Genomic DNA, 23,841 nt, shown 5'->3' on the forward strand with positions numbered 1-23,841 from the left:
AGCATTATAATTAGAGGGAAATACGTACATAAAAACTATAGTAATGGCTGAATTCTTCATTAAACTAGAGGAAAGTGGAGGTAGAGGGTGTGAAGAAAAAGAAAACCTGAGATGAGACAGGGTCTTGGAGGCAATATACAGAGGTCCTTTTTCATAGTGTTAAGTCCTCAAGTTCTATAATAAGTATAATGGCTAATGATGAATGGTTTTTAACAAAACGTAGCATACTGAACCACAACACTAGGAAAGTTTTTGTATGAATCCTTAAATGTCTAATGTGATTGGACAGGACATAGTCCCATGAGCAAAAGTTGGGGACTACAAAGCCTTTCTCTGTGTGGGAGAAAATACTCTTTCCCCAGAGAAATGAAAAATACCTGAATTGGCCAAATGAGAGAAAGCTGGATTTTAGTCACACTGTCAGAATGGAAGGGCATTTTTAAAAAAATTTAAATTGCACAATAAAACTCAAGTGTCTTACCGAACCTCTTCATTCCTTGTCTTCAGATCAAACTCCAAGAAGCTCTTTCCAAATCTACCTTAAAGTCAAGAGTTCTCTTTATAAAAAAAAAAAAAAAAAAAAAAAAAAAAAAAAAAAAATCTGAGGCATGGCACCAGCATATTTGTTGGATTTAATATCAGATCATTATTCCAGGCACAAGAAACTTGGTGAAAATGGATGCACTTAGAAAGTAAAGAATAGCAGCAACAAGGAGAAGGTAAGGACAAACAATTGCTCTCATTCTTTTTTGTTTACTCATTTAGCCATGCTGTTTTTTTTTTAACATTAATTCACTGCATATTATTATAGCATACACATAGAAAAGGATGAAAAATAATTTAATGGAAAATAATCTGTTATCTCTTCTAGAGTAGTAAAATTAATTGAGGTTGAGGGTAACCTAAACAATAAGTATGGAATCTATATTTAGTGGTGGGATCCTGAAGGTTAATTACTTCTAGTTAACGTTAATTTCACTTATTTGTGTTAAGATCAAGGAATGTATTTCCCATACCATCTGATACACTTCTTTTGATTCATTGAACAATTCCAAGATGACCAAAGTTTGTATTTTACCCTTCTTTCATTGTTTGTTGGCACATGTACAATCTATTTGTATAAGTTCTCGTGTGAGAGAAACCAAACACACGAAAATGGTGAGCAGGAAGTTAAAGGAATTGAGCACTCACAAGTTGATTCAAAATGAAACTTTTCAAAATGTAAAGGTCATAGTTGAGCATTTCTCATTGTGATGGGAAAGAACAGTAAAACACTGCAGTAGGAAGGACCTTTTCAATGCACAATTCAGAAGGAAGATGTCAATAGTTTTTTTCTCAGAGTGCCCACAAACTCCTCCTGGCATCAGTTAACATTCTCTAAAAATTATATTCTGAGTTCTATAGGTAACCCCAGGATACCAAAGACTCCAACTACCAAGGAAGATGTTCAAGTTTTTAAATTATTAGAAAAAATATGTGAAGGGATATAGTAACCAGTAACAACTAAGACAAATATAGTCAACTGACCTGGGACAAAGGAGCAAATAGGAAAACAAAAGATATTCTTTTTAATAAATGGTGTTGAAAAAATGGGAAAACCACATGTTAAAAAACATTAAGAACAGATTCTACACAGAGATGTTATGTCCTTCACAAATACTAACCAAAATGGATCTAAGACCTAAATGTAAAATGTATAATTATAAAACTCCTAGAAAATGACATAGAAAAATCTATTTGTTGGGTGTGACAATGTCTCTTTAGATATAGCACCAAGGGCATAATCCATCAAATAATTGATAATCTTGATTTCCTAGAAGTGAATGTCTGCTATGTATACAAACTATGAAAAGAAAGAACAAAAAAGTCACAGAATAGAAGAACATATTTGCAAACCATGTTTGTTAAGTTACTGTTATCGGAAATGTACAAACATCTCCTAAGACTCAACCATAAGAAAATAAACAATCCAATTAAAAATATGCAAAATATCTGAATAAACACTGACCAAAGAATACATATAGATGGCAAAAAACTGTATGAAAAGAAACTTGATATTATATGTCACCAGGGAATTAAAAATTAAAACAATAATAGGATACCAATACACATATATTAGGATGAGAAAAATCTGAAACACTAAACAATAACAAATGTTGATGAGTATGTGGAACAATGGGAATTCACCTTTATTTCTGGCAGAGGTGCAAACTGATAAACTACTTTGGAAGGCATTTTGGTAGTTTCTATAATCAAATTATGTATGCTCTTTCCATAGGATCCAGCAATCAGATTGTTTGATGTTTACCCAGACAAGCTGAAAACCTGTCTGCACATAAAAACCCATAGACAGATATCTTTTAGTGATTTTACTTACAATTGCCAAAATTTGGAAAAAATCAAAATGTCCTTCAAAAGGCAAATAGATCAATAAAGTGAAGTATTAATACATGTAGGCATTGGAATATTATTCAGTGTTAAATAGATTTTGGCTTTCAAGCTATGAGAGACATGGAGAAACCCCAAATACTTATTACTGAGTGATGATAAACAACCTGTAAAAGCTCAGTACTGTGTGATTCAACTATATGATATTCAAGAAAAAGCAAAACTAAGAGGATGACAAAATGACCAGTGGTTACCAGAGGTTCGGAGGAAGGGAGGATGAATACGTGAAGCACAGAGAATTTGAGGCAGTGAAACTATTCTGTTTGGTACTTTGTGAATACATGTCATCCAAACCCTTTAAATGTACAACACCAAGATGAACACTAATGAAAATTATGAACTCTGGGTGGCAATTGATGTGTCAATACAGGTTATTGATTGTAACAAATGTACCACAGTGGTACAGAATGTGGACAGCAGGCATGGCAGTAGGGGGACATAGGGAACTCTGTACTTTCTGCCTAATTTTGGTGTGAACCTTAAACTGCTCTAAAAGTAAAGTCTGGTATGTGTGTGTATATACACACACACACTTATTTTAAAGTAGTATTCCATTTCTAATAAATACATAGTTTGTAAATTTATAGAATGATTTATAGTACCTAAACCAGGAAGTAATTTCCTCATCACTCCATAAGCCTGTGTATCCACAATGAATAGGAATAGGAAGCTGTTAAACTAAGAGGCACAATTGCATGCACAGTCCTGCATGGAACATTTTAGGGCAAAGATAGTGACAAGGTGTTATTTATATTCCTCCATTTCATGTTCATGTGTGTAATAATAGTTTAAAACTAGGGAAATATAGAGGATAAAAGGATAGACATAGTGTTAAACTCTACACACAACGAAGAACAGCTATTTTGTATATTCAATGCCATGAGTAATAATAATTGTATGGGAATAAAAATAATTTCAAAAATTACTGAGATGTGGATGATGAAGCTATTCTTCCACATTAATGAATGTTAATTGCTCAGAGTTGGTTAATAATAAGCTTTGATATGTGAAATGTTTTTAGCAATGGTCTATTTCTGCCAGCTTGAACATCCCTGTTACATACTTATACACTTGTGTAATCGACAATTTTAAATATCACCAAAAAAAAAGATCTAGAAATTTGAGAATAAATTACATCTTACCAACTGGTTTCTTTCTCTTTTTATACTACATCCTTTCTCCACTATTTATTCTAAATTTTCATCTGTATGTATTCAGAAAATAAAAACATGCATCTTTCACTTATTAAAGTATATCAGGCATATTGAACCTTTTGAAACTTAGATTTTATTTAATATTATCATAAAAATAAAAGCCGAATAGCCAAAGAAATTCTGAACAAAAAGAAGAAAGTTAGAGACATCACACTACCTGCCTACGGCATATATGACAAATTATCCTAACTAAAACAGCATTACCGGCATGAAAATAGACACATAGACATAAGGGAAAGAAGAGAAAACTCAAAGATAAATTCACATACGCATAGTCAATTGATTTTCAACAAGAGTAGAGGGAACCAGCAGTTAGCGTAATGGCTATGTTCTTGGACTCCCACGTAGTTGGCCGTGGTTCACGTCCCGGACCCGGTGGCTTAAAACTAACGCCAGACACGTGTGCGTGCGTGCCCAAGATCCCGAGAGGAGAATGGAGGAGAAGGGATTGCGGCAAGAACATCCCCCCTGGGTGGTGATTTCTCGCTTTCTGTCTCTCTGTCTCTGTCTGGCTGGCGAGCGCACGAGCCCTATAGCGAAAATATAAAAAAAAAAAAAGAGTGGAAAGAACATTTAGTGAGGAAAAAAACAATCTCTTCAATAAATGGTTCTAGAAAAATTGAATATCCATATGCATAAGAAAAAATAGGCCACTATATCTTACCACATACAAAAATTAACTCAAAATGAATTGAAGACCTAAAAGTAAGATACAAAAAATTGAAATTATTACAGCAACTCATAGGATAACTGGTTCAAGACATTGATATTATCAAAGATTTCTTAGATAAGGCTTTCTTTTTAAATATATGTCTTTGTTTATTTGCATATGTGGTCGCCAGAGAAAGACAGAAAAAGACCAGGGTAGTGGGGAGAGAAAGCACGATCCTACTTCTGGAGAATGGTTATGTCACAATCCCTTCTCCCTTCCTCTGTCCTGTTGGGATTTTGAGAATGTGTCCAGTGTGTTTTCAAGTCCTTAGGTATGGGACTCAAACTTTATAATCAGCCATGTGAGATCCAACTCACATACCACCAGGCCACAAGCTGGCCCAGATGTGACCTGCTGAGACTTCATAAGAATGAGCATGGAAAGCAAAAATAGATAAATGGAATTGCATCAAAAAGTTTCAGCCTAGCAAAGAAACAAGAATGGAGCAGCAACTTACTAAATAGGAGAAAATGCTTGCAAACTATACATCTAAGGGGATCAATAACAAGAATATAAAAGAACTCAACTCACCGGTTTAAAAAATTCCAGTGAATAAATGTATAATCTATCTCTACAGGCAGTTCTCAAAAGAAGACACAGAAATGGTCAAGTATATTTTTAAAAATACTTAGCATCACTAAATATTAGAGAAACAAATCAAACCTAAATCAAACCTACAGTAATGTAACACCTCATCTCTGGAACAGCTGTTTTAAAAATTGGGGCCAGCAGGTGGCATGGTGGTTAAGGCACTGAGCTCCTACATGGTCCACTGTGATTTGAGTACCATACTTAGCAGTTTGAAATTCACACTGGACAGGTGTGCATGCTTGCTCAAAATTCTGAGAGAAGAATGGAAGAGAAGGGATTGTGGCATGGCCATTTCCCCAAAGGGAAATGCCTCTTTGGCGAGTGCATGTGCCCTATAATAAAAATCTCTACAATAAATAAATAAAAATAGTAAGTGCTCGTCAGGATGTGGAGAAAAGTGAACTCTTGTGCATAGTTAGTGGGAACATATTTTTCTTTTTCTTTTTTTTTCTTTTTTGGAGAGGTTTTTGCTATAGGGCGCGTGAGCTCACCAGAAAGACAGAGAGAGACAGAGACAGGAAGCGAGAAATCACCCCCGGGGGGGATGGCCATTCCGCAATCCCTTCTCCTCCATTCTCCTCTCAGGATCTTGGGCAGGCATGCACACGTGCCTAGAGTAAGTTTAAGCCACCAGGTCCAGGACTCAAAGCTCAGTCAACTACATGGGAGTCCAGTGACATAGACATTATGCCAACTGCTGGTCCCAGTGGGAACATATTTTAGCACAGATATTATGGAAGAAAGCATTGAAGTTCCTCAACAGACTGAAAATAGAACTACCTTATGAATCAGTAATCTCATTATTGGGATCACCAAAGGAAAAGAAATTAGTGGGTTAAAGAGCTATCTAGCTTCCAGTGTATATTACAGCATTACTCACAAGATATGGAATTAAACCAAGTGTTCATCAACAGAAGAATGGACAATAAAAATCCGATAACTACACACATTGTTGTTCAACCATAAGAAAGAATGAAATCCTATCAATTGGGGTAACCTGGATGAGCTTTGAAGAAATTTTGCTAAGTGAAATAAGAAAGGTGCTAAAAATACATACAGCATATTCTCGCTTGTTTCTGGAAGCTAAAGGATTTTATTGCATTAAAGGAGAAGAGTGGAATGGGAGAATACCAAAAACTAGGAAGGGGTTAGGTGTGGAGAGGATAGTGAGAACGTGGTTAACAGACACAATATTGCAGTTTGATAAGGAGAATGACTTCTAGAAGACTAAAGCACAGTAGATTAACTACATTTAATACAATTGAATTTGTATTTCAAAATAGCTTGAAGAAAGGATTTTAAATGTTCATAACACAAAGTAATGATAAATATTGGATGGATGGTTATGTTTATTTTCTCTTTATTATTGGGTAATGGATATGTTTATTTCCTGCTTTGATCATTGTTCATGGATTGTATACCCAATGTATTTAAAAAATCACATTATAGCCCATAAATATGTACAATTATTATATGTCAAAAATTATAAAATTTAAAAGAAAGAAGAGAAAGGGAAAATAAAAAAATGAAATGTATATAAGTTCAGATTTGTGAATTAAATTTTTTTCAAGAAATATATTTCAGATCTGTTTAGTTACAATGATCTACTGAAAGACCCTATTTACATTTTTTTTAAATCATCATGGGAGATCAACATGAAGACCTATAACCCCAAGTATTTATAATTTTTTTGACATTTACTTTAATAAATAAACAATATTAAATATTTCATGTTCCAGAAATTAAGATGATTTGTCTTAAAATTACCTACTCTGAACATAGTTAACGTGTCTTAATTGTCTAGAGAGCATTATTGGAAAGATACGGGGTACACACATGCAATCTTCCCACCAATTGGCTTTGAAAATCAAATGACATTTTTATTTATATAAAACAATTAATTCTTGGAGCAGCAGGTGGTTTGGTTATTAAGGTACTGGGTTCCCACATGGCTCACTACTGTTCGAATCCTAAACCCAGCAGCTTGAAAGTTATAGCCAGGCATGTGAGCATGAGTGCCCAAAATCCCAGGAGGAGGAGAATGGGAAGGGAGAGATTGTGATGTAACTATCTCAGGGGTGATTTATAACTTTCTCTTCCTCTTTTTCTGGAGCTTTCTGGAAAGTACACTTGTCTTATAGCAAAAAAAAAAAAAAAAAAAAAAGAAAAAGAAAAAAAAGGTTAATTCTTGAAATATGTTTTTAACAAAATATTTGACTAGCAAAAAAAGTAAAATAATATTTAGCTTTCTTTAATCATTTATGATGCTCATATTCTTTTATGACTCCTGTTTTAATTATAAATATACTCACTTTTTATAATATTTATAAATTAAAATTATGAGATATCAATCTATTTTTGTAGTAATGCTATTAAAGTTAGAGGTCCTTGTAAGTTTGAAATGCATGTATTATATATGTTAATCAACAGGCAATATTAATTTAAATACTAACAAAGAAATAATGTTATAAATACATAGAATTTTATTTTCGTGAAAGATATACCTTATTCTCAAGAGACAGAACACTCTGCAGCTATTTCCAAAAGATAATAAAATAAGAACTTAATGTATATTTTTACCTGTATTTATATGTCACAATCTATTACTTCATAGTATTGAAAAATATCTGGTTCATCACTTTGAAATGTAGTGCTAACTACCCTAACGGTTCCCATGTGCCCAGGAAATTATTTTCTGTTTGGAAAACATGAATATAAAGGGATTCTATCTATTCTTTTCATTTTACCTGAAGCTATAGGAATGTGATGGGTTAGTCATGTTTTACAGTTTTCAGAACAAATATATCAACTGTTTATGTTGAGGAAGGATGGGGTCATTTGTCTATAATTAAGATTACTTTAAAAATCTAAATAAAAAGTTTACCATTTATACCATATCTTTCTTTTTTTTTTTTCAATTTGCTTGAGGGTTTGTACACTCACCAGAGACAGAGAGAGAGAGAGTGAGAGAGAGAAAGTGAGACAAAGTCTTTCATGGGGGTGGCCACACTACATCCTTTCTCCTCCAACTGCCTTTTTGGGATTTGGGGCATGCACGCACATGCCCAAGTATGTTTTTCAGGCTGAACCACCAGTTGGCTATGTGAGATCCAGCAGTCTTAATGACCATGCCACTAGCTGGGCAGGTAAGTTAATGATGACACTCTCTTATTATCTGGATAGCTCTCATGTCAGTATTTAGGAATAAACAAGCATTCATGGTTCGCATGATAGATGGGACAGTGTTATATTGTTGAGCAACAAAGTATAAACTGACCTCACAGTTTAATTATTAAAAAAATGAACTTTAAAATATGAGAAGAAAGAGAACAAAGGGCAATGTAATAGCATTACAAATGGTCAGTCCTCCTCTCAAAATGTTGGTTTACTTCCCAAACTCCCACATGAATGCCCAAAGTTTTTGAAGTTTTCTTACTACTATAATTTAATGTATTATTTTCCAGGAGTTCTGATGTTATGAAAAACTTGCATTAGTTACAAAAAGTAGAATCCTTAGCTTCACTCCAGATAACTAAATAAATATCAATATTTAAGTGAAGGACCTAGGATTCTAAAATGTAACACATTGCTCACTTAATTTTTATTATTGGGCAGAGCTGGCCATTGCTATACTAATGTAATTTTCTTCAATTCTAATTGGATGTCTACTTTGAGAGAAGCTATACCACAGAAGCACTTTTAGGCTCTTCTTGTTCTTAGGTCCCAGTGAGAATCCAGGTTTGGTTTAAAAACAGTAATAAAATCAGATAATTTTAGAAAAAACTACATACCCACTTAATTTTCAAAATGTTAAAGAAAAGAAGGCTGAAATGTACAAAGTATAATTTTTTTCCCCACAAATGGTTATTGATAAGTATGGATCTAATATATTTATTTTAAGTAAAATTTAGTACTCTATTGTATTACTATGCCATAAATTATTTATGCATTCTCAACTAATGCATTTTGGGTTGTACAATAAATATCACAGTGCATGTCAATTTTTCTACAATTGGGAACTTACTAAGATATATACTTGTGCTAGATAGTTTCAATGTTTTATAAGCCCTTGGGTGGTGTTATAATCTGAGGTATTGCAGGTAGGAAACACAAGCCTATATCTAGAGTACTTGTCAGTTTCAGTAAGGACAAAATTATTGTTCATTCAAAATAAGCCGATGTAGTCAATCTGTTGGCTAATCTTACTATGTAATATGCCAGATCAAAGCTCAGCTACATTCTTTGCTACTGATATTTGGGATCTAGCAGTGACCATACCCAGAAGACTCCTGATGAGGTTAATTCCTTGTCTAAGCCAATGCAGAGTCTCCATCCTTATCACTATTAATGCAACTAGCATGGAGATAATCAAGGAGATAGACTGGCATTTTCCCCAGGACATATCTGTGTCAACTGATAAATGAACTATAGCAGAAATTCCAAACGAGTTATGTCCTCCTGTTAGATTCCAGTGGGTTCTGCCAAGATTCTGTAGTGATAAAAGGTTCAAGATTCAAATAATTTTTCTTTGTTCTAGAGAAGATGTCTTAGCAATGCTCAAAGCACCCTATTTTACTTGTTGATATTTAGCAGGTCCATGATTCATTGAGGGATTCATTTCTTAGCCTTTGATACTAAACTAACCAGAGTTACTACTAGCAGGTGAAGTCAGTATGATTTCACAAACAGTCAATATTTTATAGAATATTAATATAATTAAGGTGTCTATAAGCAATATTAATGAAAGAGCTCAGGAAAATTACTGTGATAACATGCTAAACAATCAGTGTAGGCAAAGAATATGTATTTTTATCTCTGCCATGTGAGAATAAATATATTTTGATCCAATTCATTAATATAAACCAGAAGAGTGCCTATACCAAATTGATAGTTTCATGCTAATTCCTAGAAGCTAGGTTGATTTTATCAAACAAACATATTAGTGTTATAAGTATATTCCTTATTGTCTTAGAGATCATAATGTTTTGGGGGCCCTTTGATGGTATATAGACAATGATGGATTCTCAGGTCTTATATATATTGACCCATTTTGAAATTCCCATTAATCCAATCTTCTGTCTCTTTTCTAAATAAGATTTCAAAGAAGTCTTAGCAGCTACATCATATTGTTATAAATCTACAATCACTGATATGCCTTAGTAAAAACAAACAGAAAAATTAGTAGAGCCAGTTATAGGAAACTTGATAGGGACAGCAAATCCTATGTAAGGGATAAGTGTTTCTATATAATTAAATTATTCTTAAAAATGCACTCTTACACAGGTTCTCATGATTCCCAATGGTTCTTATTTTCCAGAAACTGCAATGACTTGACGTAGGATATTTTCTCTTAGCCATCAACTATTATTCCTGATACGTGGCCATGATAACACCCTAGAGTAAACTCGAGAGGCAGATGTAGATTTTAAGGAAACTAGCATCATTTTTGAGGTAGCTATTTTGGCTAAATTGTTCCATGAATTCAGGGCAAATTTAGGTTTTAAAATTATCAGTTTCATATATCTAAACATAATCATCAAATCTCAGGAACATGTAAGTTTCTTGTCATATTCCAGAGTTCCAGGGCTGTAAAGAACTACAGTAATTCAGGGAACCAGCAGTTAGCGTAATGGCTATGTCGCTGGACTCCCACGTGGTCGACCGCGGTTCGTGTCCCGGACCCGGTGGCTTAAAACTCACGCCGGGCACGTGTGCGTGCGTGCCCAAGATCCCGAGAGGAGAATGGAGGAGAAGGGATTGCGGCGTTCTGTCTCTATGTCTCTCTCTGTCTGTCTGGCGAGCGCACGCACCCTACAGTGAAAATCTCTCCAAAAAAAAAAAAAAAAAAAAGAACTACAGTAATTCCAAGATTTATTTTTTAAGGTATTAAATTTTAAAATATTTTAAGCAGGTCAATTAATTTTGAAGACAAGGAAGCCTGAGGAGCCTTACTGAAGCTTCTTACATAAAAATAAGTTAAAGTGTATATGCATTTTGCATGTTATCGGGACACAATGTTACAAAGCACTCCCCTCATGCCTTAGAAATATTAATACTGGGCCAGCAGGTGGTGTCAACAAATGAGAGTGTTGAGCAGCATTTTGAAGACCTTGATTCTTTGGGTCCAGATCACTAAAATTAGAGATCTGTCCCTAGGTGCAAAATGAAACTACAACCAGAGATCAAATAGCTAGAAAAGAAGATTTAATAGGAAAGAAAGGAAAGTACACCCAAAAGGCTCTTGGGTGGGCAGATTTGTGGTGGCAACTGCATTTGGTACTGGTTAATTGTTATTTTTATTACTAGAGGTCATGAATATTCATTGTTGGGAGATCTGTTACACTACCTATGTCCTTCCTTTGAATTTGAATCAGGGAGCACTTGAGTACTTTTCTCACAGGTAAAGAATAAGGATTTTGATTACCTAATTGCGCATGCCCAAGTGAGCCAGGTTGTTTTAATTAGACTGTCTAATTAGTTTATTGCCCTAGTGGGAATTAGGGCGTTGACCAAAATGCCCTTTTGCTTTTCTCTATCTGCCTACCATAGTGACATTGGGAGTTAAGGAACTGCATCCTCATGCCTGACTCCATGGTTTGAGTCATGGACCTTGTGACTTGAGAAACACACCTAGTGCATGGATATACATGCCCAAAGTCCTCAGAGAAGAATGGAGGAGAAGGGTCTGTGATGTGGCCATCCCCCATGGGATGATTTCTCACTTTCTGCTCTCTCTCTCTCTCTCTCACTCTCTGTCTCTCTTTGGTGAGTGCAGGTGCCTTATGGGAAAAAAAATCTTAAAAAATTAAAGAATTAAAACTAAAAGAAGTTTCTTCAGTTTTATCCTTATTAATATAAAGGTAATATAGGATTTTTTTCTTGGACCTATAAAATGTCAGAAAATGCCTTTTCTCAAGAAGAATTTTAATATGTTTTCATCTCATCATGAATGCTATACACAAGAGGTCTTTGCATAGATCATTTAAAAAAATAACATAAATTGTAAGCTGAGCAAAGTAGTGAGCATTTATATCAGAAACAACAACAAAGAAAAGTTTTGAAGGATGAAGATTCTAGGGAGAAATAAATTCCAAACAGCTGACACATGTTAATTGAAGCAAGATGTGGGTACCTCTACTTTGTTGAGAATAGAATGAAAATAACGTCAGTATAATAATTCAACTAAATAGGTTGTCATATCAAAACCTTCAACATTCCTCTTGGCTCATTAATTGTTAATGATATAGTCATGTCAAAAATTAGAATAGAAACTCTATTCGGTTTACAAAAAGTAGTTCCTAAGATTCATTTTTCTGTTTTGGTTGTATTTTTGCCTGTTTTCTAGTTTTGTTTCATTGTATAACAAAAGCAAAATGTCATTGCCAGGAAATGGGCTATGCTAAATGATAAGATAAAAAAAATAAAGGAGAAAAAATGACAAGGCTTTCTTCAGAAGTAGTGTTTTCTATTTCAAAATTACTCTGCCCTAACCTCTGGTCCTGTAAAGTGCTACTGTATGCAACACAAATGAACCTCAAATTGTAGTACTGAACCTGGACTCCTGGGCATAGTTAACAGAAAGTAACTCCTTTACCTTTCCCTTTCCTTTTCGTGGGGTCACCTTTGACTGTGCTGAAGAAAAGAACTCTAGAAGCACTCTGTATAACTCCCCATGCATTACTGTCAACTCGCATGGCCTCTCCTTTCTATCTTGCCACTTCAGTTTGCACTTTGCAGATTCTGCAGTGGATTCTTGCCAAGAGTGAGAAGTTTCTGTGGATTTCACTAAAAGACAAGAAATAAACTGGTATATCATATTACCTGAAAAAAGACAAGAGGAAAGAGAAAGAAAAGGAGTTTTTTTCCTCCCCCTCCAACTGTTCTGTCATGATTTTAAATACTTTTTTCTTAATATAAAAGCTACTCATTAAATATATATTAAGTAAAAGAAAAAATATTCATGGTTCACTTAGCTTTTCGATCACCAAAATATAACAAATGGTTGACATTCTAAGTCAGAATTTACTTTATCATCAAAGAAAAAGACAGGGCTGGTTAGTGGCGTGACCATGCCCCAGGGTGGAGTACGTTCTTCCTCTCTTTGTGTGTGCCCGTCTCTCTCTCTAACCAGTGCAGGTGCCCTCTAGCAATTTGTTTTAAGACAGTGAATCAAAGCCTTTTATTTTTAATTTTTAAGTTTTGTTTTGTTTTGTTTTGTTTTTTTGATAGAGGGCTTGGGCACATACCAGAGAGACAAAGAGAAAGAGAGAGAAAGGGAAAGTGAGAAATAAGCCCTCAGGGTGGAGGGCTACATTACAATCCCTCTTCTTCTGTTCTCCTTTTGGGAGACAAAAGCAAGACAACATAAGACAAAATACAAATACAAGTGTGCTTTTCAAGTTCTGGGTCCAGGACTTGAACTATGATGTTAGCTATGTGGGTTCTAGTCACCTGAAACACCACACTACCTGGCTGGCACAAGACATTTCTTTAAAAATCCATTTTTTCATATAATTTGATACATTTGATTTCAATTTATAAACTATAATTGAAAAAAAGTTATCTATAGTATATTAGCTCAACTCTTTTTCTTCAAAACTACGTATTCTTCCTTCACTTCACCTCCCCCATCAAGTAGAAAGGTGGTGTTTCTATTCCATCTTAGATTCTTGTATCTTGTAGGTCAAGCCATGCTATTATTTCTGTAACAGTTTAATTTGTTGTAGTTTTTACTTTAAACCTTTTGAAGGATTCTCTATGTAAGCATGTCTTGGGCCATTATTATCTTTTATAAACCACAAGGGAAATATTTGGAAGCATAGTTATTTCAGATGATCAGGTCAGGTAACAGGAAGATGACATATGTTTTACTCTTTGCAATGTCAAAATCCTTGAGTATGATAGAATGGCATAGAATAAGTGGTTGACATATAACCAGACTGCCTTTTTTTTTTTTTTTTTTGTCCAAACTGTATGCTTAAGAGAGGAGGCAGAGAACATGCAGGGTATATACCAGCAGGAGGGAAACCCTTCAGCATAGATCTCCCAGCCTAAATCTTGTTGTAAAGGTCATATATTGTGTTATGTAATTGTCACCTTGAAAAGTTCTTTGATAGCTTGAACTTTACTACTTGCAAAAAATGCTGGGCTGCCAAGTAGAGTACATTTTCCAGGTTTCTGAGTCCACGCTTGAGCTAAATAAAGTGTGACAAATCCCCTGAGGGAAACCCAGGCTTTTCATGCCATAGGCACCTCTGACTCAAAAGTTACACACTCTTAAAGTAATAGCAGACTGCACAGCCAACTACAGAGGTAGTCTAAACCAGGAAAGAAATTCTCCTGAGACCGTGTCTATGTGACATCTTCAAAATGCTTCAGAAGTGACCATAAAATACAACCTACAATTTATTTTCTCTATAGAAAACAACCGATTTAATAAAACAAAAAGAACCTGAGCACTAGACTTTTTTTTTTTTTTCTTTGTCCACCAGTTAATTGAACTGACATTTGCAGGAAACAATTTTGAAAAGAAATGATGACTATAAAAAGACTATTTATAACTCTGAGCAACAAACACTTAACCATTAGTTAAGCATTTCCCTACTTCCTGGGTTGCTGAGACAAAAACTTGACTGTAAGCCTTCTGGACCTCCATGGGGCAACAACAACAACAAAAATATTCTGAAATGATATTTTAAACCATCACAACACTGGTATGCTTCCCCCCCACCCCCACTGGTTGGTCATCTTTTAAATCCGATTTACTCATGCATTTCTTAAGTGAAATGAAGGTGTCTCTGACCTATGCACCTACAACAAACAAACAAACAAACAAACAAACAAACAGAAACATGTTTCTTCTATTGCAAATATCAAAGCCTAGAAAAAATTGACTTTACTACAACTAAATGGCTAAGAAATAGTAAGAAATATGATCAATATAAAAATGCACACTGCTGGGTTTTGTCAAAAAGAGATCCATAGCATACATGCATACTTCCAGATGATCTAGCCAGGAAAAATGAATTGGTTCAATAAAAGGAAGACATATTCACTCCCTTTCAATTGTCAATGCTGTGTTTTTCAATCACTTTCTCATATAAGACATAATAGCTTGGTTGGGAACCAGCAGTTAGCGTAATGGCTATGTCGCTGGACTCCCATGTAGTCGACCGTGGTTTGTGTCCTGGACCCGGTGGCTTAGAACTCATGCCGGGTGCGTGCGCGTGTGTGCCCAAGATCCCAAGAGGAGAATGGAGGAGAAGGGATTGCAGCGTGGCCATCCCCCCGGGGGGGTGATTTCTCACTTTCTGTCTCTATGTCTCTCTCTCTCTGGCAAGTGCACGTGCCCTATAGTGAAAACGTCTCAAAAAAAAGGCAAAAAAAAGAGACATAATAGCTTGGTTATTTTTTTCTGGTCAACTTTAGGTAAAGCCAGATAATTAACGATTATGGTGTCTAACCACTGAGTCTCTAAAAACCATTCCCTATTGCCTTAGCCTGCTCCTAGAAGGCACTGTGTCAGGTGTCAGATGTCACCCAGCCCTGAAATTTCAGTTCTAATCAGAGGAGAAAGTCAAAGTAAAGCAGAGGTGCATATGAAGAAGCACAATGTGGAAATGAGAGAGTAAAGACTGCTCTTCATGTTACTTAAGTCAGCTGGACACATTTTACAAAGCACTTCCTGTCTAAAATTAACTTCTCAGGTATTTTGAGAGAAGAGAAAATGTTACATAATAAGTTTGAGAACATACTCTTGTTGTTTACTACACTTATTTACATATTAAATGCTAGGAAATTTATAGTAATAAAAATTTGTGTTATAGGGTTCAAGCAGTCATTTTCCCAAATGAATTTGACAAATGTACCTCTTTTACATTTTCCAAGTAATACTTAGGAGAGTCCTATGTATTTCATAACTCATGGAGCAGAAACCGAGATGATTTGGAAAAGACTGTTTCTGACACATGCCTGATTTTTGGAATCATATATTGCCAATATTTACTACAAAGTAATAAATTGTATCAAAGTATACTTCCAAACAGATTATCTCTCAAGTTTAAAAGTAGATAATTCATTTCCAATTTTAGCTCAGAGACATAGCACTGAAAAGAGTATCCCTCCCACTTTTACAATAACAAAACCACTGCGTAAACTTTAAATTAATAAATTTCTGTAGCTTATCTAAGAATTGAAGGAGGTTCAAATTCCAAAATAACTAGAAATTGGAAGAGGCTGCCAGGAGGTAGACACATGTTGTTGTTGGCTAAACAAAGAACATCAGCCATTCCAACCACTACAGAACTCCTGTAGAGCTACTGCTTATCTGCACTCCAGTAAAAGAGAGGTTAGGGAATAAAAGAAAGAAAAGAAGAAAAGAAAAAAGAGGAAAGGAAAAGAAAACAACAATAAAATAATACAAAAAGAGAGAAGAGAAAAGAAATAAAAGAAAAGAAAGAAAAGGAAAGAAAAGAAAAGGAAGAAAAGAAAAGAAAAGAAAAGAAAAGAAAAGAAAAGAAAAGAAAAGAAAAGAAAAGAAAAGAAAAGAAAAGAAAAGAAAAGACAAGACAAGACAAAACAAGACAGAGCCCTTAGAAGGAATATAATAACTGTAGCCTGAGGACCCTGGTCTAAAGCTTCCATACCGAAATGAGGAAGAAAAACCCTACCCAGATTCAAATGCATTTGCTTTCTATCTCCTAAAGAACAAAAGTCTTAATCTGTAGGAGGCAGAGAAATAAAAATGGAAAGCCTAATGGACATTCACAGCTGCTTTAGGAGATTATGTAAATAAGCTCTATCCTAGGGGAGCAACAGTAATACCTTTCAGGTTCATTCAAATGATGGGAGAGAAGCAATGATACTTCTGTGGACTATGTCCCTGAGAGGATCAAGATCAAGGTGAATTGCCTCATTTAGAATCCCTAACATTGATCCGAACAAGAGAATGCACTACCTATCCTCCACTTCCACTAACAATTATCAGGTAATAATGACAGTAAGATACAGCCAAAACATATAATCTCTCTGAGGAGCAAAGGAAGACCGAAGTAGAATCCAACAGAGAAAAAAAATCTGGAAAATGAGCCAATACCATAAAAAAACAAGGCATTAATAGAAAAATTAAAATCTCTGGTCCACTGAGGTTAAGTATAGAAACAACAAATTTCCAACCAAGCTAACTTCTGATTACGTGAACATAATCCTGCATAACTTAAGTCCTACCAGAAAGAAAAGGCATGCTCATCTCCAAACATGAAAATGATATTCATCCATGTTCACAGTCTATACAAATATCAAGCTTCAAAAAAATGTATAGTACAGATGAAAAGGCAAGAACACAGTCTAAAGACCCAAAACATCTACTAAATTAAGATTTACATGAGACACAAATCTTGGGGATTTTGGGTAAAGAAGTTAACCTGGGCACAATTAGTAAAGACTATACATGGAAAATGTAAATCCATGACAACAAAGTAGATCATTTCAGTAAAGATAAGAAAAAGTTAGATTGGAAATGTTAGAAATCAAAGCACGGTAACAGGGATAAAGAATACCTTTGAATGTTTCATCCGCAGACTAGAAACAATAAAATAATAATAATAATAATAATGGCTCAATAGATAATGCCCAAATAGAAAACCAAAGACAAAAATTATTGGAAGAAACAATTATTTCCAAAATTAGTTATAGTATAAAACCATAATCTGGAAATCTCACATAAAACCAAGTAGGATAAATATAAAATAGACACCTAAGTATATAATTTTCATATTGTTGCAATGATAGAATTTGAAGACAGCTAGAGAAAAGTTTATTACCGAGTTATGGGAGTTGAAATACAGAACACATTCCTCCTTTTTTGAGGTGAAACTTAATTGTCCCTCTTTTAAGGGTGGTCTGAATTTAGTGTCTCGTTTATTATTATAATGTATAAATTAAAAAAAAGTTCATAGTGGAAGAATAGACAAAGACCATCTTAACCATGTCATTAGTAATACAGTTTTATATCTCCAATAATAAGGTTGCCTGTTAAGGTGTGAAAATAAGACGACTTCACTTGTGAGCTACATTTTTTTTTTTTTTAAAAATCCATAATCCAAGACTAACAATGAGAAACCTCAAACCAAGGAACAGTTCGCATAATATTTCCCTCCTCTATTCAGTATTATGAATAACATTAAAACAAAGAAAGACAAGAAACTGTCATAGTTTGGAAGAGACTAAGGAAACATAATGAATAAATGCAGTAAAGTGGGTTGAATTCTCAAAGAGAATACAGACATTACTGAAAAAATTAGTGAACAATGAAGTCTGTAGTTTAGTTCAGAGTGTTACACCACTGTTAGTTTCTTAGTTTCGAAGAAGCACATCATGGCTATATAGGAAATTAATTTTAGAGGAAGTTCAGTATAAGTGTATAAAAACTTTGTATTACTCTTGCTAATCTTCTAACAATCTACAATGATTTCAAAATTAAAAATTTAAAAGAAGAGAAGAAATCATCTAATCCCTCTATTGTCATATCTAATGGAATTTTATAAGACTCAGTTGGGTTTCTATTTCCCTCACATCTTGTTTAGAATTACAGGCAGAAGAAATGATGACAGCTAAGGGTATCTTTTTTTTCTTCTTAAAGACTTTTATATTTTAAAAATGTATCAATGTGCTGAGTTTAAAAAAAAAAAAAGATCCAGAAGTTCATAATCTCAATTAATTATGAGCAGGATCTTTCTCATACCTAGTTTATCTGCATTGCAGTGTAGAAGTCCAACACGGTGTACCCTTACCGAGAACATGTTTCTTTTCCACTAAAAACATATTTTCACAATTTGACATTTCTCTTTCCTCTCTTCTCTTCTTGTCATATTTTTAATATTGCATGCTTTTTCCCCAGCTTCTAGTGCTATTTAAAGGAAGAGATTTGCAGTGAAATACTGGTTTGACTGCTCCTGAACTATAGTATACTACTAGAAGAATCAAAGGTATTTTTTTTTTAATTCCACTGTACTTTAAATCTTAAGACTTGTCACAGAAAGACAAGACCGGATGACATTGGTTTAAAATCCATGCTTGTATTTTATTGTCACATCATTTCTCTTTTGGAAAGTATCATCTAGATAGATAAATTCAAGCAAAGCATGAGAATTATCAGACTGCAAATATTATTTGAAAAATTCAATATACATGCAGACAAATGCAACAAAAAATTAAATTCCTATGGCATCAAATACCTACAAATTAGAATTTAAGTTAATATTGACTCCAAAACCCAAAAATTAGACTCAAAGCTTGAAATGAGATAGCTTAGTTTATTTGTGTGAATTCAAGGTCACAGCAATGTTCTGAAGATCCTTGTGTAGAGCAAAGTGTGTTGCACTGAACCACAGAATTAGCATCATCTGGAAGCTTACTATAAATACAGACTCAGGGGAAAAAGAAAGAAGCAAAACATTTAAAGGATACAAAACTGGAAAATTATCTGTTGATGATAATGTATATGATAATGCATTAGACTGAACCAATATACAATGCATTCATGATGGGAAATTTTATTTAGAATGCTGTCATGGCACACAGTGATTGTATGTTAAAAACTTAAAAGTAAATAAACAAACAAACAAAAATACAAACTCTTGGGCCCCGCCCAAGATGGACTGAATCAAAATCCGTATGTCAGTAAGAAAGCCAGGTTATTTATTGACACATTAAATTTTGAAATCACTGGGGTAGTTTAAATCCAATGTACTTACCTATAGAAGAACATATAATACTGTATTTGTGGAAGACTACTGTTATTCTGTGGCCAGAAGTCACTGCATGCTTTTAGAATATGATACCCCTATAGTAGATGAATGAGTTGTGATTGCAGAATGATCCAGAGATAAGCTGAACTAACACAATGGACCCTGGGAAATTTAAATTATTAGTAGTGATATTTTATGAGAGAGAGACAGACAGACAGAAAGAGACAAAGAAATTTCTTTGGTGATGTCTCACTATATTATGCTCCTGCTTCAGTCTCTTGGGGAGTTAGGACTATAGGCATACCCCACCATGCCTGACTTGTTTAGGTTGGTCTACAAATTGAACCCAGGATTATTAATGGGGTCTAAATAGATAAAACTTACTACAAACTCTATTATAAGTACATACACATTTTAGATCTCAATGAGTAACTTAATCGAAAGACTGTAACTGTTTGCAAAATTTAAAAACAATACACTTTTACCAAGTAAAGGAATCAGGTAACCAGTACGTATCTTTCTGGAAATCAGAAATTGAATGATTACTTCCCTACCCATGAATAGAATGCCACCTGAAAGCAGAAGAATGTAGGAATACCACTGAAATCAAAAGTCTAAGGCTAAAGAGAGGGAAGGGAACGGGGAGAAAATACATTTAATTGACACAATAATGAAAAATTATTGGCTGATGATAATGTTTATGGTAATGTCTTTGTCTTGACTGATATGCACCATATTCATGCTGGAAAAAACAATATTGTACACTGTAAAGATATACAGTGATTAAATGCAAATTTGAAAAATAAGTAAATTTTTAAAAAGTCAAAGGCTAGAGAGTATCACTACTTAATATAATTATAATGCTAACCCATAGTGGATGCTAGGCATGGTTCCAAATGCTTGATGAATCTGTCTCATTTACTCTTTTTAACAAACGTATGCAATGAAAAACTAAAGTCGTATACTAAAATATTTCCTAATTTTTTTTAAAACCCTATAAGGGAGATATTTTTATTGTCTTAATTTTATAGATTTGAAGACAAGAAAAAAAATAAGCTATTTGTTCATAGCAGTTAATAATAGAACCAGGTGACCAACAGATGGCATAATGGTTATGTCATTGTACTCCCATGTAGTTAACTGCGATTAGAGTCCCAGACCTGGCAGCTTAAAATTCATGCTAGGTGCATGTATGTGTGTGCCCCAAATCCCAAGAGGAGAATGGAGAAGAGATTGTGGCATGGCTATCCCTCCTGAGAGTGATTTCTCACTTTCTGTCTCTCTGGCAAGCCCATGAGTCCTATAGCAAGACTCTGTCTTAATAATAATAATGGAACCAGGTTTTGAACCTAGTCATTCTGATTTTAGACCCCCACTCTTCAACTCTAATCCTATTATGTTATATATTGGAAAAGTTACAATTTTATGGCTTAACTATTTACTGATAAATGTTTTACTTAATGAAACTTTCTGTAGTTTGACTCTTTGACAATACACTTTTTTATTTCTACATTTTTTGAAATGTTAAAAATTTTCCTATATAGTAAAAAAATCATTTCTTTTTTTCTGTAACATCTCTTACAATAATTAGCATGATTATTACAATTTCCTCTCTCTCTCTCTCGCTCTGTGTGTGTGTGTGTAGAAAAAGACAGAAAAATTGATGAATAATAAAGAGGTTCTAGCACTAGTGGAATATAAACAGTGCAGTGTACTGCAGACTATAAACAGTTCCCATCAAAGCAGTAATAGTTACAGGAAGAAGGAAATGAAAGCAACCCATATAAGAATATAGGGGGAATGTATGTGTGGTTTGGATATGCATATTCAATATTTCATAATTTTGAAATGCAGAAACATATATTTATGTAACAGAATTCCAGATTTCAAGACCGTGCACTTTCTTCATGGGAAATAATAACATTGATTCTTAATTTGTGTCACAAATGTGACTTAAATGCTGGTATCATTTATCAGAAGCAAAGGCAGTGGCTCCTTGAGTTATTTCTTATATATTCATGGATTTTTAAAAGTTGAGATAGACTTCTTTTGACAATAAAGGAAGAGTCAGCTTTGAAACCAAATTTCAATTTTAGCTACTAGAAAAAAACTGTCAGCTCAAGGCAGGGAGCTTTCTGGAATGTGTCCGGGGAAACGGGCCTATCCACCTGGCCTTCCATATGTATAACTCATCCCAGAGACACAGGACTTAGCAGAAACTGAGCTGAGGGAAATTGGGTTGGAGAAAGATAGAGCTAGACTTGGCTGAAAAGGGTATCTCAAGTGGGCAGTGCAGTCAGCCTTGGATTCTACACAAAGAGGAACTGATAACAATGTCAGAGGTCCATCCAGAATGTTGAACCCTGTGAAACTGGATAACTCAGCCAAAAAACTCCGATTAGTGGGGGGATAGAATATGGCATCACTGACATTTTGCCAAAGTATTTGTTGCTCTCAGCTCGATATTTGTTCTAGTCATTACGCTTATCTCCGGAGTATTTTAAAGACACGGCGTGACCTCAAACATTCCGAGGAAAGTGAATGAGTCTTACAAGGTTTCCAGGGTCAGTAAAACGATACTTCACTGTTTATAAATGTTCTATTGGAAGGAACTTAATTAGACTAATTCCCTTTTCAATGGTTTGCCATAAGACACATTACATGCATATGGAAAATTAATGAAATGCTGTCTCCTTTTTAGATAGATGTTGCCTTATTTCTGCAAAACATGCATCTTAAACAGTGTTTTAGAAAAGAGCTGGACTGAGAGCCAGGAACCTTGGCTTTGCCATTGTGCTCCGGGGCATTTCGCTCATTCTTAGATTCAGTTCTCTCATCTGTAAAATGAGCAGGTTGGGCCAGATAATCTCGGAGGCCTATTCCACATCCATAATTGTACAAATCCATCATTATTATCACTACATAATGTGGACAGCTATCTTGTCAGGGTATACATATACCAATTGAAAGCTATCAGCTTAATATAATAAGATTTTTTAAAATGTCTATTTAATTTTCATAGGAAAAAAAGCACTGATTAAATAATTTTAAAATAATATTATTTAGCTTGCTGGTGCTTTTCTGAGAATGAAAAATTAGTTCGATTTTCTTTAAAATCTATTCAAGTTGTACCTTCTCGCTATTTTTTTTTTTTCACAGATTTTTCTTCTGCCAGCTGCAGTCACCAATTTTAATTGAATGGGGGAAAAACAGTTCTGATTGTCTATGTTGTTCTATTGGATTTTATATCATTGAATTTCAAACCGGTTTCACTGGGACCTGCCAAGAGTGGCTTATGCCAACCTCTGAGTCTCCTTGTTACACTTGTGTCCTGGGTAGCCTTGTTTGCCTTTTCGTCTGCTCTCTGATTAAACTGACATCATTTTGCCTTTTGTGACTCTGGTGTCATTTTCTGTTGACAGTGTCTAGTAATGGTAACAGACTGGTGTCCTTGTGGAATGGGTAGACGCCATTGATTGGTTAGGTGTATTAATGCAGACCTGTTAAATGACATGCAGACTTGTCTTTGTGCTAAGTGGCAGCTGAATGGGTGCCAGTGAGAGAGGTTATTAAGCACAGATAAGCGGCAGCACCTCTATTCACTGGCAATGTCACTTTCTCCTTTTTGAGGAGAGACATTTGTTCAAGACATTTTTTTTTTTTCTCCTCTCACTGACAATATTTAAGCCAAAAAGTTGCTGTCTAAGTTGCTATGTGACTACAGAATAGATCGTTTCAAGAAGGTGAACTCTTGCGAGGTCCACTTAGAATGGATTTTTCTTAAAACTGTATTTCATTGAATGTAAACCTTTAAAGAAGAACATTTAAATTGTTAATACTGTAAGAAAAAGCAAAAGAAGGCGGGCTAACCACAGGTGTCATTTATCATTGTTCTTTATCATTTGGAAATGCAACATAATTTTACTCTCTGGGGTTTTTAAGAAAAAAAATGCCTTTTAGTATTACTAAACAATTTGAAATAAAGATACAGCAAAAGTGTGCAGAAATTTAAAACCTTTCTACAGTATTATTATTATTATTATTATTAATATTTAGAGAGTTTTTTGCTACAGGATGCATGCACATCAGAGAAACAGAGAGACAAAATGTCTCCCCCAGGGGGATAACC

General features: G+C 34.6%; 1 long non-coding RNA gene across 1 annotated transcript; it reads left to right on the forward strand.

The window, feature by feature from the left end:
- Positions 1-566: 566 nt before the first annotated feature.
- On the forward strand, positions 567-22,922 carry LOC102480200 (uncharacterized). Its single transcript, XR_336203.2, has 3 exons — positions 567-719; positions 18,863-18,950; positions 22,872-22,922. It is a non-coding gene; the product is annotated as an uncharacterized LOC102480200 (long non-coding RNA).
- Positions 22,923-23,841: the final 919 nt, after the last annotated feature.

The sequence above is a fragment of the Tupaia chinensis genome, unplaced genomic scaffold (assembly GCF_000334495.1).
Source record: "Tupaia chinensis unplaced genomic scaffold, TupChi_1.0 Scaffold000658_1, whole genome shotgun sequence".
NCBI lineage: Eukaryota > Metazoa > Chordata > Mammalia > Scandentia > Tupaiidae > Tupaia > Tupaia belangeri.